Below are 24,897 nucleotides of genomic sequence, written 5' to 3'. Positions count from 1 at the left end.
AGGATGAGCTCTCTGAATGAGAGGTTTTCTACATATCATTACTGAAGCATTTTAAGTCAACATCATATTTACGATGAATAAAGTTGCTTTGTAAGCTTTAAAGCATTCTATGAAAGAAAGGTATTAAAAAATATAACAAGGTCCTTAATCTTTAGAAATTAAAATGCATTTTAGAAGATAATGCATATATTTAGTTATGTAATTTTAGACCATATGGTTAAATGTATTTTATAGATAATAGTTTAAATAGGAATACATAGGAAAGAGGTAACTTGTGGTTTGAGAAGGTTGATCTGTGCCTGGTTGCTTGGCAGTTGGTTGGGGGAGAGGGGTAGTAGTAGAGAGGAGAATCAAGATGGGGGTGGCTGAGTGAGCAAAAGCTCAAGCTAGTACATAAAGTTGCTTTGAGAAAAAGTGAGTAGGCCAGCCAGAACATAAGGCTTTGTATGAGAGCCTTTGAGAGTGGGGAGAGAGCATTAAATGAATGGGACCAGATTGTGCAATGCATGCACACAGTGGTAAATAGTTCAAATTACTCCTGATGCCATAGGGACCCTTTCAGGGTTTGGGGACGGGAGTGATGTGTTTCAAGTGTGTTAGGATGATCAATATTTTTCAGTGAAATAGTCTCTTTTTTTGCCATATTTTTTTAATTGTAGAATTTAGCATATATACATAGAAGTGATGTCTTTCCAAGTGGAATTTAACAAGTAAGAACAAATTTCAAAGAATATTATAGGTTACAGTTCCACAGTTTTAGTTATTTCCCCATTGCAAAATATAACATATATACAAAATGGTGATAGCTTTCAAATTACAATTTAACGAGTAGCTATAGAACAAATTTCAAAGGATGCTATGTGTTACAGTTCCACCATTTCAGTTCTTTCCTTCTAGCTATTCTAATACCCCAGCAACTAAGAAATTATATAAAGTATTATGAATATTTTGATAAATTCCATCTTGTCTGTTGCTACCCCTTCCTCTAGTTTAATCACTTTCCTGATCTCCAGGGATATCTAGGCAGTGACCACCCTAAGTTGTTCATGTTAAAAAGGGGTATCAACTTTATGAGGGAAAGGGACACATCTAGTTGATGTTCTTGAAGAGGCTATTGCCTCTGGGTTTTAGGACTTAGCTGGTATAGGAGTTCTCTGAATTTAAGTTTCTGAAGAATAAGATTAGTGAATGAAACCTTTATAGAGTATCAGATAGGGATCCGGGTATTCTTTATGGTTTTCTGGACTACTGTTGACTTGGGCTTATCATGTTGTGGCCATTTGGCTTATCTAGGTGCTGGCATAGGAGTAACCTCCAGGACAGCTTCTTGACTCTGTTTGAATTCTCTTAGCCACTGAAACCTTATTTTGTTGCCTTTCTTTTCCCCCTTTTCGTCAGAAAGGTATTCTCAATCCTTCAATACCGGGTCAGGCTCATTCGCAGAATCCGTGTCTTAACGTTGCTAGGAACATCCTGTCCTACTTCTGGGGGAGGGTGATGAGTTTATTTGCAGAGTTGGGCTTAGAGAAACTCCACATTTGAGCAACAAAAGAGGTTCTCTGGAGGTGACTCCTAGGCATAATTATAGGTGGGCTTAGCCTCTCCTTTACAACCATAAATTTCACCCAAGCAAGCCTCAAGATCGAGTGCTTGACTTACAAAGTAGGGGGTTCCTAAGATCAAATAGCGTATGTGTTACGAGATCCTCTCTTGGTACCATTTTGATAGAAATCGTTTACAGCCTTATACTGTTTCTGTTTTTAACAGAGTATATTGACCATAATTTAACTTTTGATTATTTAGGTCATTATGAATGCAGATTAACAGGCAGAATTTTGCTCTGATACAATGCAGTGCTACTGCTAGGGCCCTAAAAACTGCTGTATTTAGGCATGTTTGCCTCTGCACTAAATAACCCCAGACTACTGTATTTTTCTATGTGATATTTGTTGTCTTCTACTTCATTATAAAAGTAATACATTTTCATTTTACATAGAAATTTAGAGAATAATATAGTTGGATTTAAAATTCATCAGGGTAATAAACTTTGAATTTTCTTTTTTTTTTTTCTCTGTATACTTACATACACATAATTTTAATTATTGCATACTTTTGTTTTTATGTAGTCATGTTTTGCAGATTATGTCCTTGTACTTTGCCATTTCATTAACCATGTAACAAGAGTGTGCTTGTTTGCTTATTATAAACTGTGAAATTTTTGTGGCTGCAAAGTAATCGGATGAATTCACTATCTTTTAATCATTCCCCTGTTGTTGAACATTTGGGTTTTCTCTAATTTATGTAGAAAGCTTTATTTCCACATCTAGAAATAAACTTAAAAGCTCTCACTGAGAGACGGGGTATGAATTTCCCAAGAGTGTATAATTTAAAATAGAGACTGAGAAAGAGAACGAGAGTTGCAGACTGGATAGCATACAGGAGCAGGTCATACTTGGCGCCAACAGTGTATGTGAATTATTTCATTACCCTTTTTTGAGTATTACCTCTTTTTCATGCATTTGGTAGTTTAAAAATGATATCGTGTATAATTTGTATTTCCTTGATTTCTAGAGGAGTATGAACATCCTAATTATATTTGTTAACAGCTATATTTCCTATTTTGTGAATTGTCTGTGACCATTGCCCATTTATTTATTGGGGTTTTCTAACTATATTTAATCTGCTGTCCACAATAAATTAGGGTTGGTAAATCCATAACCTATTTTACACAGAGAACTAAATCGTGGTCTCTGTACTTCTTGCTGGAAGTCTTTATCAGATAAATAAAGTGTTAAAACCTTAGTTTGCATTTAAAGCATATTTTGTATTCCAGGCTAATGAAATTTGCTTTTGATGTATTGATACTTGTCTGCTATGAAAAGTACTTTTTATTACCTTAAGTTAGATCAGCAATTTAAGGTAACAGAATAGCTTTTCTGTATCTTATTTCTGATTTGCATTTTGTAAGGTTCCATTATTTTTATCTTACGGATTTTCAAAGTCACAATAGACAGTGTTTAAACTTTGTTTTGAATAACCAGGAGTATTTCTGACAGGAACAGAGTTCCTTAATTAAATAGGACAGAAGATTATAAAACATGAAAATTTAAAACTGTTGTTGATTGGCCTGGTGAGAAAAATGGAAACACACAAATCCAAACCTGATTCTTCTTTTTCCTGGTTGAATGAACTTGGATAGGTTCCCTCACCTTTCTGAGTTACAGTATCTTCAGTTACCTTATAAAATGCAGAAAGTAGTAACTGTCTCAAAGGATTTTTATAATTTATATGTAAATTAAATAATGGGTATAAGCACCTATCCAGTAATTGGTGTTCAATAAATGTTAGTTTTCTTCCCACACTCTTCCTTTCCCTCTTTTACTTAAATGTAGTATGTAATGTGTCTCACACATATACTCATTTTTGCCCATTTCCGCTTATGTTCTTGCTTAAGACAGAAATAGTTTTTTTCTCCCCACCCAACCCCAATCTCTTCCTGTGGAAATGCTACCCATTCTTCAGGGCTTCACTCAATACTGCTTTTTTTCATGAAGCTCAGTGCTTTTAGAAATATATCAGATATGGGAGAAAATAATATGTGATAATATAAAACAAGGCTACAAATTATTTTAAAAAAAAGTGTCCAGAGACTAAGTTTCAGAAGGACCGAAGTTCCTGAAAAGTGGTAAAGAAAAATTATATATAGTACTTGTTTTCAGTTAAGCAGTAATAACAAGGAGGTGGGGTGGTGATAACACTGCCTTATCAATTCTTGTTTATTTGCCTTGTATTTTTAAAACTGTTATTGTAAAAATAAAACCCAATATGACAAAGTACTAAGAGCACATATAAACTAATTGGTTTTCCCCTTTACTTGATTAATTATAACTCAGGAGGGTGTAAGAGTATGCAGAATTTGACATGATTATGTCTGAACCTGTCAATCTAGGAAAGTGTTACAGGTGAATACATAACTCCTGGGCTGTGACTGGCAGGTCCTCCAAAATGTGGCTTCAGGATGTGATTCCAAACCTACCCCTTCTGCTGCCATACCTGATCCCACGTTCCAGCCAATGTGAATTAATTGCTGTTCCTTGAATAGCTCTTGTTACCCCTTTTCTGCCTCCCCACAATTTTTCTGCCTCTTACTGGGGTGTCCTCTTTCACCTCATCCATTCCCTTGAGGCCTATCTCTAACTTTTCCTAATGATCTCCAACCTAATAGGATCATTTCTTCTACTCCTTACATCCACTTAGAGTAGTCTTTGATCTTTTCATCGTTATGTATACTGTTCTTCAGGATTCTTGGAACAGGAATTATCTTATTTTGTGCTTACTTAAATGCTTATGGCTGGGCATGCAGGTATTTATTTTTTTTAAACATGGAAATCCCTAAAATTCAACAAACCAATCTCATTGGTTTTTTAGATGGGATTAGAGGAGCGCTTCTTACAGGCAATGCCAAAAAAAAAAGTAGGGCACTTTATAATTACAAAGTATTTTTTCTTTTTTGAATTGCATATAAAAACACACTTGAAGAAATCGAGGAACAGTTTGATAATTTGTCTAAATTTCAACAATGAGATAGCAAGCTTTTGTACAGGTAATAGTACATTTGAGTAGGAGTTAAACGTTTGTCCTCAGCTGTTTAAAAGATGTGTCAACCTGCTGACTTCCATATAGCTTTGTCCTGTCCACTTTAAATGTGTGTGTGTGTGCATGTATGTTTATTAGCAACTTTGAAGATAAAAGGATAGTTTTATCAAGTTTGCAGATGACACCAAGCATGGAGGGAAAACTGATAGAGAACTACAAATCAGGAAGATTTCAGGCTGAAACACTGAACTGAAGCCAACAAGAAACAGTTTAAATGGGATACATGTAAATCTATTTAGGGTTTGTAAATATTTCATTGCACAAATCTGAAATAGGGACAGAAATCTGAGTTGGCATTTTTTGTGTGTGAGAGCCAATGTATTAGTTTATTGTGAGCTTACTGTAAGTAATGCATTATTTCTCTGCTTAAAAAGGTGAGAGTGCAACCTTAGTTTATGAGAATGTTCATTTTAGTCACACAAAGTTATCTTCATTGACCATTAGCTCTCGTGGTATATGGTGTTTGATTCTGGATGTCTGTGTGGTTTGTTTGTTTTTTTTTTTTTTTTTTGGATTATTTGTATTTAAGTAAACATTGCTTGGCTGGATTCCATTCAAAGAGGGAAGAATGTAAGATGATGAGTGGACTATAAACCATGATTACAAGGGAGATGCTTGGAAGGTTGCTGTGTTATTCCAGGGGGCAGATCTGGAAGACATGGCTGAAGATACACTGTAAGAAAAATCATTACAATGCCTAGAATATACAGTAGCAGAGTGGCTTTTCTTAAGGAGTAAGCATTGCTTCCCTAAAATTCTTAGACAAAGAGGTCACTTTTTGTGTCTGGGATTGTGCAGCAGGGTTTCTAGCACTTGGCTGGGAGGAAAGAAGATGGCTCCGAGATCCCTAACTCCACAATTCTATGATGTCATGTCATTCACAGTGCTAAAGGCACATCTTTCTATACTACAAGGAAGTTTGGTCAAGAGGGAAATAGAGAAAATAGTAGAAATAACCACTCATTTTTATTTATTTTGACATACAAATTGCTTGATGTTTATTTGTCCTCATTTCTCAAATGCTTATAAATTTTGGAATGGGGAGAATATTGAGTCAGAATATCTTTCTACACCTGCGCTTGAGATATACATCTAATTCGTAGGGTGTATTGCTGCAAAATGTTCAGTAGGCTCCTTGATGTCAAAATTAATTTGGAAATGCTTTGTTTTATCATCTGGCAAGTGGTGGTGTAGTAATAAATATAACATAGGTCAGGGCCATTCTTCATGTCAGTGGACTTAACACTTTTAAATTACAAAGCTCTCAGTAAAAAAGAATTCTTAAATATATACTACCAGTGTAAGTCTTTTTAACATATGCATGTTCTTCTGTTATAATGCATTCACAAAAAATGTACATTAAAATAGGATGAGATGGCGAAACACTTATATTTCCATATCCCAGTGGATCATCTTGCATGCCACATGAGACACATGCATCTCACTTTGGAGACCATGCTCTCTGGCATAGAACTTGGGATCTTGGTTGCCCATTTGTTTTTTGTTGTTGTTTGCTTTGTTTTTTTTTTGTTTTTCAGGCTGAAAAGGAAAAGATGGCTTATTTATGCCGGCAGGAGTTAGGGGAAGCTTTCCCAAACCTGCCTACCCGAAGTATTTCTTCAATTGGTTTTTATACCCAGGGACAAAGAGAATTAATCATTTAGTTAACATGCAACAAGAGTGATAGACGAAAGGCTTATCTATATTTGGGAGGTTTGGGGCAATCTCCCTGAAATGATTCTTTTAATTGGCTAAACCCATTAGATGAAAAGAAAGTTAATTATTTTAGTTAACATGTATGTAACAGGTTTGGAGTACTTCAGTAATTTAGTTATTTCCTGTTTTCTTCAGGAACTAGGTGACACCTGGGAAAGGTGCAAACTTTACTTTTTGTTTCAGACTTCACATCTTGCTCTTTTGTGAAACTAAAGTTTTTCACCCCCTGCCTACTTCCAGTTTTAAGATTACATTTAAAAGCTGCTTTAGGTTACATTTTAAGGTTAATTTACAATTTCCTGCTTGCTTACAATTTTAAGATTACATTTAAAAAGTCACTGTTACAATTTCCCCCTTAAAGAATGCTCATTTCCAATCTTGGAATTTGGGCTATCATTTGTTCTGGTTGCTTCCTGCTGACACTGGGGCGAAGTAATTAAGGGGTCGTCTGGTGAAATCTCTGACTCATAACTTGTAGATATTGTCGATTTCCTTTGGGGGAGAATGGATCATTCTTAGCCTTAGGTCTGGAAGATGAAAAAGGTTTTGTACATATTTGAGTTATTATTCAAGTACATAGAGACTAGAGGCATTTGACTAGGACAAGAGTAGATATAACAATTAGGAAAATTATAGGCACGGTTTGAAGAAGAGTGCGTAACCATGACCCTATTCCTGAAGGTAGCCAACTGAAGAGATTGGAAAAATTAGAATCAGACTGGTGTACTCATAGCTAGAACTTGATCATTTAGTTGTTTAAAAGAGAAGAGATGTTACCAGATGGCACATGTTTTCCCTTGTGAGGCAGTGAGAATATTTAGAGCCATTCTATTTGTAATACTGCCTTGCGCATTAAAGCCATTTCTGTATTTGCTGTTATTTAATGCATCATGACTATTAGATTTATTGGGTTCTGTTAGGGGTGACTTAATATATTTTAGGTCTCAGATTCCTGTTAGTTTTGTACCAATTATTAGCTAATAAAGTGATGGTTTGTTTATAGTTTCCAGAGGGTAACTCTCCCATTTTGCCTATTAAGGAAGGGATGTGTAGCAAGGAACAATTTTTTGTTCCTACCAAAGTGGAGCCTCCTGGCTCAGTCTCTGGGTAAGCTAAATTACCATATTCTATTCTACAGTTGAACATGTTCAATATTTATCCTTTTAATAAAGTTTTCCCCTTTTTAAATTTAACTGATAGGAATAACATAGCACCATTTCACTAATAATATTGACAGAGGAAGCAAGACAATGTTCTTGCTGGGTTAAATTTACTAGCCAACAATAAGATCATCTCTGGTAATATTTTTGATGCTCGACATACTGTATTTTTCTTGTGTCTTAATTATTAATGACTTGAGAACTATTTCATCTGTCCCTTAAAAAGGGGATATCTACCATAGCAAGCTAGAGACACTAGAGAGAGACAGCTGGATACAAATCCAGTAGTTAAGACTGGTTTATAGAAGTAGAATATGAATAGAACCTTTGCAAGGAGAGATTACTTTGGCAAGTTGCTACTAAAGGGTACATTAAGGTTATGGAAAAAATAGATAATAAAGAACATCCTAACTTCTTTATGATTTTTAAACAAATATTTTAGGCTATCCAGAGGTTCACAAGTACACTGATGTTTTCGATTATTAGCAGGATTTACTGTTACCATAGTTTTTCATTTAATAAGAGGTGTGTCTCTACCCTGGAACAGTTGCAGCTTGACTTTGGTGTGGTGAATTCCAGGGCTTTATTCCCTGGAACTTAAGAAAAGAATGAGTAACAAGTAACACTAAATAAGGCTTAGCCCATTTAGGATTTACTTGAACTTGGGTATGCTGGTCCTTTTCAGGTGCAGATCCAGACTTGATCTCTAGGCTGGTAATGGTGTAAGGGGGTACACCAAACCTGTTTTCCTCCACAGCCAGCCGCTGTTTGGGTCCTGTATGCCCTGGACAAGAAACTGTCATCCACCTCTCAGAGAAAAGTGTCTCCATCGGCAGTAGAGCTGAGATTCGCAAATGTCTTACCTCGGAGGTCCAGGAATCCACCGAGCAGCACATCATTCAGCTGTTGTGCTGCCCATTTGTTTTTGAGCAAAAGAGTTTCTAGCAACTTACAGATACATAGATCTCTGTAGAAATCAATAAAAGCAAGTAAAATGTGTAAAGGGCCCATACTCTGTATAAAATATTCTGCAAAGGATGTAAAAACAGTATGACTCAATGTGCCCCTGAAAAAAAGCAGATTAGTAAAAGGCATTGTAGCAATGTTTTTTTTTAGTATTTAGCATTTGTTCAAATATTTAGCACATACTGCTGGAATTTAAGATTTATGTCAGGATTGAAAAGAGATTTGCATTAATATGCATAAAGATGATTTTTGAAGCCTTAGAAATAGATGCTATGTCTAGGACAGTAGGTAGCCAAAAGGGCAAAATGGCTGAGAATAAAACAATGGAAAGCCCTCACTTTAGGGGGATGGGTGGAGAAGGGGCTAGAAAAAGTGAAAACGAAGTCAGAGCAGGTAGGAAAAGTTAGGATGACCCAGGCTCACAAAGACCCATGAGAGGAGGATTTGGGCAAAGGCTGGGTAGTCAGGGGCGGAACTCCCATTCATTTCTTGTTTGCCTGCTTTGTACTGGACTGTGGAATAAGCCCTTGAATTCTTAGCCGGGTCAGCAATCCCAAATGCTTCCCTGAGGTCAAGGGAGTGTTTCAGGAAAATAGAAGGGGGTAGAAGCTGAGTGGCAAGGAAGGAGCAGATGTAGACCACTTCCTTGAAAAGCAAGCAGTGTCATATAAGAAATGTCCATACTTATGTCATTAGGGCTTCCTTCAGAGAGGTAAAAGCTCTGGCCATTTAAACTGTGTAGTTTGGGAAGAGAAGTACCCACAGCTTAAAATGCACTGTGATGGTGTTCATTTTTTAAGTACAGTAAGCTTAACTTATATTTAAAATGTTGACATAAAATACTTAGAAATATAAAAGATGATTAAATATTCCATTTTTAAATATAATATTTGAACCTTTGCTTTTCAGTGTTTAGACCAATATATAATTTGTTGGTAGCATGAAAATGGAGCTTATTTGGATCACTCGCTGTCAGTTGAAGAGGAAAATACTGGCCTTGTGAAATCCTTTCTGACCAGCAGTTTAAACCCTGAGGTCCATTTTTTTTCTTTTAAATCATAAACTGTAGCAGTAGGTATTTTCTTAGAAAAATTTCTAGGAGTGGAATTTCTAGGTTAAAAGTATACACACAGGCTTTTTGCACTGGCTGTCCTTTGACATAGGTTAGAAGATCATGTGTTCAACATATTTTTTATGGGGAAGTGGTGAAGGAGCCATTCAGAAGTTCTTGGTTTGAAAGTTGGTGAGCTACTGTAATCTTTTTGAGGCCCATTTTTTATCTTTAAAGCAGTGTCTTCTCCCCATCTCACAGCACTGTTTGAAGGACTTTTTTCAAATATGTAAAGGTACTTATAAGTGTGTAAGGCACTTCAGAGTATCATGTAGTGGTTCTCCAGGGTGATGCAGAGTGTATTGGTGTGTTGTTTTCAGCTATGAGATGTGGGGCAAGTTATTTGTTAGCTAAGGATCATTTTAAAGTTCCAAAGTTTGTGGACTGTTTTATGAATTAGAAGGGACTCAAGGATATCGCATATGAACATCATTCAGTTGTATTTCAGTTTTCTTGAAAGGGAGAGAAAGGATCCCATTAGAACCAGTAGGCTGAGAATCACATGTATGGTCTTAGATACCTCTGTCTTTCTGTCATACATATGAATACCAAATGTCATTCATAACATAGCAGGAAATGTTTTGGGGGCAGTGATTTTTTTCTTGTCATTTGTAATGTAACGATATGGTGTAAGAATTTAGATGTGTTTCAGTTTCAGCTCTGTCCCTTACCTGTGTGACCTTAGGTAAGTCAGCATAACCTTTCCAAACCTCAGTTTCATCATTTGTAAGCTAGGGATGAGAATAATAATAACTGTCTCTTAAATGTGATAAAAGCTTTAGGTCCCTAAAACGGAATATTCAGTAAATGTTTGTGAAACAGAGTCAGCAACCTAATTTTCTGAATCCGGCAGATATGCTGCTTGCAATATATTTGGTGTCTGAATTGTTGGATAGTACCAAGTGACCTTAGAAAAGTCATTTGATCCTTCTGAGTTTTGGTAAAATAAAGATTATACCTACCTCATAGGGTTGTTTCAGGGCTTACATGAGGTCATTTGAAAGCACCTATGGAACAGTTTGCTTAACAAATAATTATTGAGTGCCTTCTGTGAATATATAGCACTGTTCTAGGTGTTGGGATACAGCAGTGGGCAAAATAGACAAAAATTTTGATGTTCATGGAGTTTACACAGGGTAGAAAATTCAATATTAATTTTTGATCAGAAAAGAAATGCCACACCATGCAAATTACAAAATTGGAATGAGGTTCTCCCTCAGATGAAGAGAGCAGGTTTTATTCTCCCCCAGACTAATGAAGATTTCTAGTAACCAACAGCTACAATGACTGTCACTGTACCAAAACAAGTGGTAGAGGTTGGTGACTGTCTAGTGATGGATGGTTTAGAACCTTAAGAATGATCTCAAGGCTGCCTTTATGGAGCACAGATCTGAAATGTGCCAGAATTTTACTGTGTCTGCCAATGGTTACCCATTCTGCTGATTCATGTGAGAACAAATGTTAAATAAATAAAATCTGAAATGTGTCTCTAGTGATCTGGAGTCCCAGTTGGTAAACCAAAAGGCTCTTGGGCACAGGTGGTATTTTTTTCTTCTCTGCCAGTTGAAGGTCATGACTGGAAGAGGTTGGGAAGTGAACAGATGGTTTTATACATAGTATCAAACAAGAGAGTTTGCTTTTCTAGACCATGGCCTATGGTATCAATATTTCAAGGTTCTGAAGGGTCCCCTGCAAAGTAGATGTGAAAATGGAATGAGAGGTATGAGGGGTTTATTAGGGGAAAAACATCCTGTGAAGAACAAAAGAGGAAGGGGGTAGGAGTAGGCTAGGGAAGCTTTCAGGCTGTACTGCAGTTCTGACACCCATGAAGGGAGAAAGGAGAGAAGGAAGAATTGGATAGAAAAAGCCTCAGTGCATTGTGCGGTTCTGAGAAAGCTTCTGCTAGGCAGATGGGGTGTTCCCAAGCAGAAGTTACCCAGGAGAGGAATCCCTGACTGGGCTGTGCTGGTCAGTGGCTGGGAGCAGCCTGTGGAGGGGGCATGGCCTCAGCCTGAACACAGTGGGTGCTCCTAGGGGCAATAGCTGGGGCTCTTGGCCAACCAGGCTCCCCACAGCTGGTTGTCCTGAAAGCAGTCTGAGCAGCACACTTCCACGGTTGCCACAGACCTTAATTTGCCTACCTTCTTTTGGAACTGCAGCATGTAAAGGTGGGCCCTTAGGAATCCTGTAAGCAAAAGGACTCACATCTAGATCACATTCAGTAACAATCATCTCTATGTCAGGCACTGGAGAGGCAACCCTGAAGAGATAGAGGGGCCCCTACCTTCATGCTTTTTCTGGTTTACTAGAGCAGACAGGTAGAAAGGTGCCGTGAAAAAGAAAAATGGGTGCATCCTGCTTAGATAGGGTGGTCACCAAATTCCTCTCTCTGAAGTCCAGGCTACTTGGGCCTTGCAGGCAGAAAGCATAGCAAGTACAGAGGCCCTGAGGCAAGAAAGACTTAGTCCGCTCTAGGAATGGAAAGAAGGTCCATGTGGCTGGAGTATAGGGAACAGAGGGGAGGATGGCAGCATGACATTTAGAGGTAAGCAGAGGCAAGGTTAGGAGTAAGGCAAGGCTTTGGAGGCTATGGTGAGGCATTTGGATTTTATTTTAAATGTAGAAAATCTGAGGAGGATACTGACATTTGGTGAAGAGTACTCTTCCTGCTGTGTGGAGTTGGTAGGAGGTGGCAGTGGTGGGAAATGTGGCAGTGGAAGATAAATTAGGAGACTAGTAGCAATTCAAGCAAAAGATGTTGGAGACTTGGTCCTGAGTGATGGTAAGTAGAGAAGGAGGGCAGTGGACTCACTTAAGAGCTATTTTAAGGGTAATAGCAACTGGACTTGCTAATGGATTCCCTGTGTAGGATGAGAAAGGGAGAGATCAAGGATGACTCTTAGGTTTCTGGCTTAATCAGCTGGGTGGATAGTGATACCATATACTGAAATGGTGGAGAAGATGGAGAAGGAGCAGAATTGGGAGAGGAATGTGCTAGGAAATTAAGAACCTGGTTTTGGACATAACTTTAAGATGCCTGCTATGTAAGTGGCAATATCAAGTACACCATTGAATACATGATTCTGGAGCTCAGAGGAAAGGTTGGACTGGGGATATAAACTTGGGCATTGTCAACATGTGGAAGGTATTTCAAGCTATAGGATTGGATGAGATCACTTAGGGAAAGTTTATAGTTAGAAAAGGGAAAACAACCCAGGAACAAGCCCTGAGGAACCCCAACATTTTGAAGCTAAGTAGAACAGGAGCGAGGAAAGGAGAGGACAACCTGGGGAGGTTGAAGTCAAGAAACTCAAAGAGGAGGGTGCTTCAGGGAGGGATCACTCACTATTTTAAATACCTCAGAGAGAAGGGCAAGTACGATGAAGACAAAAGTCTTGGCAACATGAGGCTGTATCGGTGAACTTAGCAAAATGATTTTCAGGTGAGTCATGAGGTTAGAAGCCAGATGAGTGAGTTAAAGGAGGAATGGGGGGTAGGGAAGTAGAGACAGTAGAGACTAGCCATTTCAAGAGTTGTGAAAGGGAAGAGAGAAATAAAGTAAAAACTGAAGGAGGATGTGAGTCAAGGGAGTTTTATGTTTCTAGTCATTTATTTGCTTGTTTGTTCATTCGTTTGTTTTAAGATAGGAAAAGAATGTTGGGGCTGACAGTCCCATCCCATTTTCCAGAGATGAAACTCACAAACAGGAGGAGCAAAGCTGCCCCAACCCCTGGGGTGCAGAGGGCCCTGAGTCAGCAGGGCCTCCACCAGGATTAGGACAGTTGGAATGACTGGCTCCAAGGAACTGGAAGATAGGGTTCCTGTCAGCAGGTGGGGACCCTGGAGGTCAGTGCTGGTGGCACTCAGGTGTCTTCTGACATAGCTCTGAGCTAAGGAATCCAAAGTTCCTCTAAGAATGCTAAATGATAACCTAAACAAGGCCAGCCTTTGAGGAGTTCCATAATGGAATTGTAACAGTGGGAGGAAGAGGCCTTCTCCCACCTCAGCAAATGATAGCATTAGCTACAGGAGGAACAAGGTCAGCATTGGGGCTTCAGGAACATTCAGGCTGACAGTGAAACAAGTAACAAGGTCTGTTACTACCAATTAAGGCTTCCTGGCTATGGGCAGAAAGCATCATTGGGGAACAGCAGTACAAAAACTTTATGAGCCAAAAATAACCTATTGTCATTGCTTTTGTAAGGGTTTTCCAAACTCTTGATTGCCTCTTGCAAGCAGATGACCTGGGGAGCCAATGTTATACCAGAATGATGGACTCCTAGCAAGGGACAAAGCTCACCCAGTGAAGATCTGAAAGAATGTGCTTGTCAGAGATTCAGTAACCTTCTGAGACGACTTTAAGCTAAATTTGAGAAGTTGGAAAAATTGTTCAGGTGAAACTGTAAGCCTTGGTATTTGTAAGAAAACGTGTGTGACTTTTAGACATACAGCATTTGGGGAATCCCTTAATTTACATGGGAAAATAACAGGGAAAAGGTCAAGAATTAACAGATACAATTTTAAGTTAAGAGAGTGAGTATTAAGTAAAGGGAACTTGAGATGTTAACACCTGGAATAAATCAGTATTTCCTCAATCCCACTGAAACATAGAGCTAGGACTGGAATATGGAAGCCCTGAAATAAGGGGTGGCAGAGGAGCAGGTTATGTCCAAAAAGTATGAAGAAGCATGATGGAGACCATTTGGATGGGGATGAAAAAGAGAATCAGAAGTGATTTCACCATGGGGTCAGTATTAAACTTTGGGACCACAGGCCATTCACAGTGTCCTTAGACCACTCTTTCCTAAGCCAGATTGCAGACCAAGAGAGGCAAGATATGAAAATGTGTTTCAGTTCTCTGGACCTTTACTAGAAATTTCACTCTGCTAAAAGAGTGCATTTGATAAAGTTTTGACTTGTTGACAATTTTATCTCTCAGAAGATGGAATGAAAAAAATGAAGGTCAACTCTCTAGATTTAATTCTGAAAAGAGGGAAAAATGTATCATTGTAGAGTTAACAATTAAATGTACGAAAGGTACTGAGACTAATAGTGGAAAAGTGGTACAAAAAACTCGCAAACAAAAAGGAACAAAGGTCATCCCTAGATTCTAGCAGGGACACCCCGAATAAGTAGGGAATTCAAAGTGGGACAGAGTCAGGCTCTAGGGGACTAAGAGACTTAACTTTGATGAGGTAGAGATTTTGAGGAATTTAGAAAGTTACAGTTTGATTCTGTTGCCAGAAACCAAACGGGAGTATGGTGCAAGAGGGATAGAGCGCTAAAAAGAGGCAGGTCTGGCATGAAGTCACGTAAGAGAAAAGAAGTAGATCTGGAACCTCTAGAGGCCTGGATTATGTGTTGAGCTCTTAAATGGATGCTAGGTACAAGGAGGGCTACTGAATAGCATAAACTGATAAGAACCCTGGCAGAAAGAAGCCTACAACTTTCAAACTAGGGCTAGTCAATACTTAAAGAGAAATTATGTTTGGAGATCAAAGATTAAACAGAGTAGAGGAATGTAAAGGCAGCAACTGACAAGAAATAGGAGAACACTGTTGGGGAGAGATGGGTTAAGAAAGACCCAGAAATAGTGAGGACCTTCCAGGAAGCACAGCCTTGTCAACATCTGTTTCTCTGGCTAAGGCTTTTCCTTCTAGATCTGGTGGTCAAGGGCAGAACTGAAATGTAAGAGCCAGCCCTGTCTGTTGAGATTCTTGCCCCTTACCACCTAAGGTGTAGATCTTGCTTTAGGTCTAGTCTCTGGGTGTTACTGGGCTGTGTGTGCCATTGACCAATACTGTGGCTTTCAGACTGATTGGGACAGCAGCATCAGAATTTCTTGGCTACCTTGGTCACCCTCACCTCTTCTGCATCAACCAATTCAGAATACCTAAGGATGGAGGAAGGGGCTGGAGCTCCAAGAATATGCATTTTAAACCTGTTCCTCAGTTGATTCTCTCCAAACATAGTTTTCAGACTACTGAGCTAAGTCAGGTCCACTAGCACTGGTTGATGCTCAGGGCCCCTGAGAATATGGGCTTACAACCTGAAAATTCCTTTGTGTGTACCAGAGCTTTCCTGCAACCTAACTTATGGGGCACCAAGACAAGATTTCATTTGGAATAAGATCTTTAAAAAACAACAACCTTGTTATACTTTTCTAGCAGTTTGATTTGCAGTGATTCTTAACTCTGCACATTGGAATCACCTAGAGAACTTTTAAAGAATACAAATGCCCAGGCCCTACCTCGGACTAATTAAATCAGGATCTATGGTGTGGGGCCCAGGCATGAGTTGTTTTTAAGCTTTCCAGGCAGTTCTGCGCATCCAGGGTTGAGAACCACTACTATTTAAATTAGAAAAGTATAACTTTTTTAAAAAGGCTCTATTCTATGTGATACCTACTTCAAAAAAAAGTCTACTTTCATTTCCTCACCATCAAGGATAGTGTTCTCGAAATTAGAAAGGATGGAACAAACATGGTAAAGAGAAAGCTCTATATAGGTAGCTATATAAAACACATTTATGTCTCTAGGCCCTAAAAACTTGCTTTCAGGTACCAAAAAGATTTCAGATAGAACTGAAAATCTGTGAAATCTTAACAGCCTATGAGAAACAAAAATGTCCCAAAGACAAAAATCAAAGAAATGTCAACCCAGTTGTTCACAGACTAACTTGTGGTGAATACAAGCCATGATGTTTGAATTTATTTCCTGGAAAAACTATAGAACACTTGATTAAAAAGAAAATTTGTGAGATTTTAAAAAGGAATCAGTAATGAAGAGTAGACCATTCTATTTTGATAGATCAATGGGTGCTAGCAATGGATGTTATTCCTACATCTGACAAAACCGCTCAAAATATCCTCATATATATATGATAAACATAAGCCAAGTTATTATTCAGTTTAGGTGAATTTATAGCTGGCTAAACACTCACATCCAAACCCTGCTGATGACTGATGTGTAGCCTGGAGGGAGAAGGATCTCTAGTCTTCTTTCTAATTCTAAGAGTCTTTGAAAATTTCACTGTGGTTGTGAATGTCTCTGATTATGTAAGTGAATTTTAATGCAAAGAATTTTGTCCAAAGTGATGTTACTGTCCAGCTTGGAATTTGTTTGTTTGTTTTTAGCTTGGAACAATCTAAAACATATTCTTCCACATTACTCCTTTCCCAAATCTCTCCCTCTACCCATCATACCATAAAATATTTAACAGACTGGCTATGGCTTGTTGATGTCTCAGGCCAACCTCAGCTATTGTTTTTCAGTTTTAACTTGTAATCAGTTCTTATCCAGACAATAGAGAATCATTTTAGCAAGAGCCTGAGTGCTTTTTGTTCACCCAGAGATGTCCAAGGCACAGCCCACAGAATGCAGCATGCATCCACATTCTCTGTCTCTGCAAGCTTTGCCAGCAAAGTTCACCAGCTTCTAACTAGCTAGACATGTGCCACATGCATTGTGCAGACATCACCATAGACTACATTTTGGAGATGTTTGCTTCCCAAAGAAACCCCTATGAGAAATCCTGTTTTTATACCTATTAACTAGCCCAGTTTTCCAATCACGTGTATATTCTGGAATGCTTTTGTCAAGAACTAGATTTATTGAAGAACTACTGGGTCATTTAAAATTGTATTCACTCCAAATATAGAAAAAATTAAATTTATTCTCTGAAAATATAAGTCATTGGGTAAGAAGGTAAAAGTTTTGTCAAGAAGGTGCATTTATTGTACTATTGGTTCAGGGTTATCAAGGTTCATTTCTCTCTGACATAATCTCGTGCTCTGTGGCGCAGGACTAGTATGGTGGCTCGCCAGACTCAGACCCAGGATCCTCTTGTCTTAGTGCTTCATTCCTCTAGTGGAAGCCCTCATCTGCATGGGCCAGGATGGGGCACAGCAACCCCAACCACAGCCCAGTCCAGAGAGAGGAAGAAGTGTTGCCACACCCCAGAAGCGCTTGGCACACACACGCACACGCACATGAACACACACTCCAGCCACAGGGAAGGCTGGGAAGTGTTGCCTTTATTTGGGGCAACCAATAAAAGCAGAGGATTCTATTAGAAGAGAGCTGATATTGGGAAACAGCAAGTAATCTCTGCAGCATATTCCTGAAAATGTACAATTTCAGGAAAGGGATGGGGGAAACAGAGGGGGAATCATTATCACATCCAAAGAATGGCAACTAGCTCAAAATATCTAAGCTACCATCAAAAACAAAAACAGCTAGTGCTCTGACTGGTTTTCCTTTAGCAGGCACTGGGGGAGCTGGAGGGAACATTGTTCCATTATACGGCCTTGACTGCTCCTGCAGGCAACTCTGGGCTCTGGTGTCCTCCACCTGTGACCTGGAGGCCAAGCAGAGCCACACCACAGTTTCATTAGCATATCACAGGGACTGGCAAACAAGATTCTAGGCCAGAAGCAGTGGTCAGAAACCAAGGGAGAAGATCTTCCTGGCAGCAAAGCTAAGTAAAGGAAGCCTATTTTCCATATGTGCCTCTTCAATATGCACACATTCCACTTTCTTGCCATTACATGCCTCAGTCGTCACCAAAGCATTTTCAATCAATTCTTTTTCCTTATATCTTTAGATTTCATGAGTTCTTTCCTTAGTGCTCCTTTTAATTCCTCCAACTGCTTAAATCAAGTTCCTCAAGCATTTGAACAAATCCACATACATTTCCCTCCCCTTACTCTTCTTGTTTAAGCAAAGAGAATGCTGCTTTCTGTTTAAAAAAAAAGGAAAAAAAAAATCCAGAGACTGTCCCATCCTTTAGGTCCACATGGTGGATCTCAAGTTGAGCGTTCTTCTACCTATGTGGCACTTGAATTAGTTTAAGTGGGAGGTTGGTGCCAAGAAATAGGGCACCATATCACAGTCAGGGTCTGCAGAGCAGATTTTCCCGTTAATGCGATTTCAAACTGAATCCCACTCGTAGTTTGATAATGAAAGACAACAGCTACTGCTCATCCTTTCTGGATTGTTGGCGCTTCCTTGACAGACTTTGCCGGTAACATAAAACCCTCTGTTCAAAATGCCATATAATTCACAAGCATTATTTCATTTAAGCCTCAGACTCATCTTAGTAGTCAATACATACTAACATCCTCATTTTAGTGATGAAAAAATTGAGGGTCTGAATAGTTAAGTGACAGAGAATGAACTAAACCTGAGTCTCCAGACTTTAAATCTAATTTGTCTCTCTGCATTGCTAATGTAAAATGTTAGAGAACTGTCTACTGTTGAAAGGGAATGAGCATCTATTTTTAACAGTGTCTAAATGTTCTTTTCTTCTTGCCATAGTCCAAGACTGTCTTAAACTTTGATTTGATAGAATTATTTTTCATAATCCTCTAAGTCAGGCTTTGTAATTCTTGTCTACCTATGTTTTGAGGTCAGATTGGCAAGCACAAGCTTTCTTATATAATCTCTGGGTCTTATTTTTTAGTTCTCTCCCTCAAAATTTGTAGTACCACTTGAATCCACCACAGTAAATGGTATCTGCTGTTGGAGAATTAGATATTTAACAATAACAGTACTGTATATAAAAATTGATTATCCAGAAGCCTTCTGAATATTCCAATTTCAGAAGGAAACAATTTGAGAAAGAAAAATAAATCCCATAAGGGTTACAAGGACTGTTGTAGGAAGTAGTTTTCACCAAAACTACTCTTATCAGTTCAAATATCAGTAGAAGCATTTTCTATTGAAAATAGGTAAGAGCATATTCATGGTTTTAAGAATGCATTAAAATAGGGGTAAAGGTTCAGTATTTTCAACATGTTTCAGCATGTATCTGTATGAGCTTTTTAAAGAAAAATTACAATTTTTTACAATCTAAGAAACTTTAAAACTGTGTCATTTATAATGTAAAATTAATGTAGTTGAAATTCAGTGGTTGACTCATAGCTCCCACATTCATCTCCAGTTCTCTTTTGTTCATATGATTTTCTTTAAAAATTAGTGATATCAGCTAAATGGGCATATTTCCCACACCTACCCACAGAGAACAGTCCTTTTGTGAACATGTCAGCTCCATTATTACATGCCATCATGGAGGGCAACAGAAGCAGACTGGCCGTTGATACTTACCAATATTAGTACATATTCAGGAGCAAAATCCAAATAAGACAATCCTAAAACTTTGATCCATTTATTTTATTCACCTAGGCCAACTTTTTAGAACCAAGGAATTTTTCTCATGTGGAAAGTGAGGCACAGAGAGATTCAGCAACTTGTCCAAGGTGACACAGCTGGTAAATGGTAGGCTGATTAGACCCCAGGTCTGTGCTCCTTCTGCTATGTTGCTCCAAATCCTGTGCTCCTTCTGCTGTGTTGCTTTACAGAGAGGAGATGATTTGCCTGAAATCGTTTGGCCCATGCTCTTTTCCCAGCCCTGGATTGCAGCTATTCAGCAGTACCTTCAATTGGTGTCATCTTAAAGCAAATTACAAGTCAATTTTACATTATGTTCTGTGAAAGCTCTCCAGATATGTGAAGGCTCCTGTTGTATCTCCTCCAAAATCTCAGCTCTACTCCTTGCAATCAATTTAGGCTTCTCCTCCACAATGAGCAGTTCCTTCAGTCCTTCCTGTGATTTAGTTACCTTCCTCTGGACATGTTTTCAGTTTTCAATGCCCCTTTCGTTAAAATGGCACCTGCCAAAAACGGTACTCCGCTGACCTGTTCCTCATCCTGGATCCCCAGTGTTCATTAATCTTACTGCCATCCTTTGTTTCCCAGCCTTAAAAACACAGTCACCTTTGCCTCTCTTCCTTCTCTCTTGACACCCAGCATCCAAGTAGTTTCTCTCACAGCTGCCCCTCTTTCCCCTTCCACCACTCAATAGTTTTACCTTGACTTTGGAAATACTCTCTTCCTGGTTTCTTTGCTTCAAGTCTCTCCAGAAATGCTTTTCCTAAGCAGGGACTAATTGCTGTTGGTGTATTAACCGCTGGACCAAAAAGCACGAAACCTGGGTTCTAGATCTGCTGTGCCTCTGCCAGCTCTGTGACTTCAGGCACATCATTTAAACCTTTGGCCTCGGCTTCTCCACTTGTAAAATGAAATTGTACAAGACAATCAATCTCCAAAGAGACGCCTCTAATTCTAAGCTTCTGTGTGTCTCCCCACACCAATCTCTGCAACACACTGCTTCCAAAAATATTTTCCTAGAACACCACTCAGATCATCTTCCCGCACCACCCATCTTTTTTTGGCTGCAAAATCCTTCAGTTACTCCCTCCTTTTTAGTAAAAAAAGTCCTGTTTCCTTAGCCTGGCACTAATGACCTGGTACAGATTGGCACCAAGCTATCTTTCCTGTTTTAACTTTCCTTGTTCTTCTTCATAAGCCCACACTCAAGCCAAACTCAGCTACTGTCTTTTTGTCACACTTGTGTCAAGCTTTTCCACATCTTTGTTCTTGTAGCACCAAATGCTTTCTACCTGGTGCTACAGGATGGACTACATACCATGACCTTGTAAGCTCCTTGAAATCAAGGGACTACATCTCCTTCACCCTTGTCTCCTGTACAACACCCAGCTCATAGTAGAACCCAGTGAATAGTGTTTGATGAACTGGTATAGCCAGAATTGCACTAAAATTTTTTGACCAGGACATCATATTCTTGACAAATACTGAAGTTCCATTCAAATAAAATCCTTAAGACCTTTTAATACAACCTTTAATTAAACTAGTTCTCTTTCATTCTTTCCTTTTGCCCAGTTTTGAACTGATATCAGGACTTTATCTCAGTTAAAGTTTATTTTTGATCCATTGTTCTTGGTTCTTGTCTATAAAGATCTTTTTGATTCTTGATCTTACGTAGATTATTGGCTTTCCACATGTGTGATGGTATACTGACTGTATTTCATTCAGATTGTTGATAGAAATGTTGAAAGGAAGACAGACCAGCAGCTTGCCAGCATCTTCCACTCATTCATTTAACACATTTTTTGAGAGCCAATCATGTATAAGAAATGTACTAGGCATTGTGGATTATAAAAAGATGATTAAGATTTGGCTTCTGCCCTCTTCGAGCTTGCAAAGAACAAATACGACACATACACAGGTAACTGAGGGAGAATGTGAGGTGCAACATCAGAGGCAGGTCAAAGGGTTTTAGAGACTCAAAGGATGGAGAGGCACGTCCTTGGCTGGATGAATGCTTACAGAATGTAGGATTTTTGTAAGTAGAGGTATGAGTGTTTTAAGGTACAGGCTAAGCTGTTGTAAAAATAGAATCTAAAATAGAGGCTTTAACACAGTGGTAGGTGATTTCTCTCAGCCATCAAGGTGGGCAGGTAGTCCCAGTTTAGTGGACTACTCTGTTCTCAGGACGAGGCTTACTCTTGTGTGTCCAGCCCTCACTTACCTCCCTGCCAGAAGGAAGGTATGACCAAGACATACCACTCAGTCATTTTAAAGACATAACCCAGAAGTTGCTTCTGTGGCTTCTATTCACATCCCATTAGCCTGAGCTTAGTTACGTGGCCACATCCAGCTGAAAGGGAGTCTGGGAAATGTAGTCATTAGCTGGGTAGCCCTGGGCCCAGCTAAAACTCAATTACTTTTGCAGAAGGGGAAAACAGATGTTGGGAGGACAATTAGAAGACTGCCACAGAGAGAAATAGAATTCCATGTGAGGAGAGAAAGTGTGGAAGAAGGAGCTGACGGATTACTTATATTTCAGTTGTGTAGAAGTTAACCAGGAACACAGATTTGGATTTAACAGGGGAAAAAAAAAAAGAACTCTTAAGGAATTAATGGGCTTTCTTGGGAGTTAGAGCTTTCCACCTCTGAAAGTGGTCTAGAAAAATGGTAAGAATTTACACTCAGACAAAAATGTAAGACTTTATGACTTGGCAACAGCATGATTGTAGGTGGGGGTGGGGAGGAGAAGGCCTGGAGACAGGCAGACCCAACTGTCAGGAGATAACAGCACGAGCCCTGGAGGGAGGACGTAAAAGTGGGAGCACTACGAATGACCCAGAAGGGGCAGATGTAAGGGAGGCGATGTGATGAGACAATAGGCAGGGCTTGGCTGGACACCTCCATGTGCACAGGTGCAACGTGTGCCCTGCTTTCTGAGTATATATTCCTCTTAGGTGGCAACTGGGGGCAGAGAAGGGCAAATCTGGGGAGCGCGCTGGCTTGGCCACCTTAGAGATTTAGAAAGGTGAGTCTGGGAAGCCCCTGCTTTGCCAGGGCAGGCATGGGAGTTGTTGCATCTTCCCAAGCCCAGAAAAGAGAACTCACTGTGTAAAGCAATGAGCACCGCAATAGCTCTGCTCTTGAGAAGGCGTTTTGTTCTGTTCATGCAGAAGTGTTTTTGTCACTCTGTCCTGATTTTCTTTTGTTTAAATTTTCTCAGTAAAAGCATTACCGAATTTTAAAATAACATGGCCCATGTTTCCCAGCACCTCCCCACCTCCAGTTCACCAAAGGTATTTAATCTCTTTGTTCTGAAAATGCAACTGTTCCCTGGATTTATATGTGCTCTGATAGGAAATGTCTTATGTGACAATAAAAATCATTCCCTTCAGTGGATACCGTTGTTGCCTTGTGTTCTGTCCGGGAATGATATTTTCCATCTGTTAAATAGTAGCATTACCCCTACTAAGCAAATTCCGTGGGTGGCCAGTTTGTATTCTAAACCAGGGGAGTTAAAGCTTGTAGCCCCTAACAGCCATTCAGGCCCATGTCAAAAGGGTCAGTGCTATAGAGGAAAGCTCTACTCACACAGCCCCTGCAGGTCCCTGAGAGAAGAGAGGCATGGCGGGACCCATCCCATATGATTCCCCTGCCCACTATGTGCATCTAAGGGCTCCTGTCTGGAAGGTAGGGGTGTCCTTAAGGTTAACATAACCACAGGAGCAGCCTCTGGGCTAAGGACTTACATATGTGTCATCTCTTCTGCCACTCATAACAGTCCTACGAGGCAAGTTCTTTCATTCCTATTTTATAAATGAGGGAACTGAGCTCAGAGAGGCTAAATGACTTGTGCAAGGTCACACAGGATTTGAACTTTACTACACTGGACTCCAGAGCCCAAGCTCTTCATCACTACATCATATCCTTTACATGGTTGGATGCTGTATAAAAAGATCATCTCTGCCTCACAGGCATTTTAAGCCAGGATGTGATACCACAGGGAACAGAATTTTAAGGAGGAGATCAGTGAGAACCAAGAGCAGGCAGAGACTGAACCTGAGTCCTGATGGTGAGTGAAGGGGACAGAAGAGAGCTTTTCTTGGACAGGGGAAAATATGGGTGAAGGCAGAGCTAAGGGCATATGCAAGGTAATTCCCGGATCTCAAGTAGGCCACACTCACTCTCATGGAAGCTGTGTGCATGGGAGTGAAGAGCACAGACTATGGAGGCAGTTTCCCCATCTACAAAATGAGCATAAGAATTGTATCTCTCTCATAGGATTATCTCGAGGGTTGAGCTAATACATTTAGCAGTAGAATCCCAAATTTTAGCTGGGCACATGGCCTCCCAGAAAAAAAGATTATATTTCTCAGCCTCCCTTAGAGCTATGTGTGGCCATGTAACTATGTCTGGCCAATGCTATGTAGCAGCTATCAAGAAAAAAGCAACTGGCATGTATGCTTTGCTCCCTTTTTTTCCTTTGTTCCTTCCAGCCTTCTGCCTGGAATGTGGATGTAATGTTTGGCATTCTAGCTGCCACTTTGGACCATAAGGATGAGGGCAAGACACTAAGTTTGGAGGAACTGTGAGCTGGAAGGAGCCTCTGTCCCTGAAGACTCCATGGAGCAAAGCCCCATACTAGTCCTTGGCAACTACTTCTGTATTTTTACATGAAAGAAAAATAAACATCTATCTATTTAAGCCACTGTTTTTGGTGTCTCTGTTACTCATGGTTGAACCTAATTTTAACTGATACAACATGCAAACTGTTGATACAATGCCTGGCCCATAGTAAGCAATTCAGTAAGTGTTGGATAAATGTTATTATTTTGTGTTGAATAATGGATGAGCTAAAGCCAAATTAGAGAGGGTCTTGAAAATCAAGGAGAGAAATTTGCCCTGAGGGAAAGGAAAGTTTCTATTTGTTGCTTCCAAAAAGTGATTTTAGAAGAATTAAACCAAAGTGACTCATAATCCTAAAACCATGCCATAAAGATAAAAGGTAAGAGCTATGAAAAGTAGGGAAGAGAATTATACCAGAACCCTATGTTAAGGATGTTTCTTAAGATTGTGCATACAATTTAGCTTTAAATTTCCTGGGTGCTTAGGCTCTGAAAAA

General features: G+C 39.4%; 1 protein-coding gene across 2 annotated transcripts in view; it reads left to right on the top strand.

The window, feature by feature from the left end:
- The window catches only part of ZNF706 (zinc finger protein 706), a 44,836-nt gene that overhangs the window by 14,042 nt on the left and 5,897 nt on the right, over positions 1-24,897 (top strand). Inside the window, exon 5 of one of the 2 annotated variants that reach the window (XR_005211598.1) lies at positions 24,272-24,450. The exons of the other annotated variant lie outside the window; for it this stretch is intronic. The gene's annotated coding sequence lies outside the window, so the exon portion shown is untranslated. Of the gene's footprint in view, positions 1-24,271; positions 24,451-24,897 lie in introns of those variants that run through there. 2 annotated transcript variants of the gene reach the window in all.

The sequence above is a fragment of the Choloepus didactylus genome, chromosome 14 (assembly GCF_015220235.1).
Source record: "Choloepus didactylus isolate mChoDid1 chromosome 14, mChoDid1.pri, whole genome shotgun sequence".
Lineage (NCBI taxonomy): Eukaryota > Metazoa > Chordata > Mammalia > Pilosa > Megalonychidae > Choloepus > Choloepus didactylus.
The sequence above is the reverse complement of the archived record's forward strand: the minus strand, read 5'-3'. Positions and strand labels throughout refer to the sequence as shown.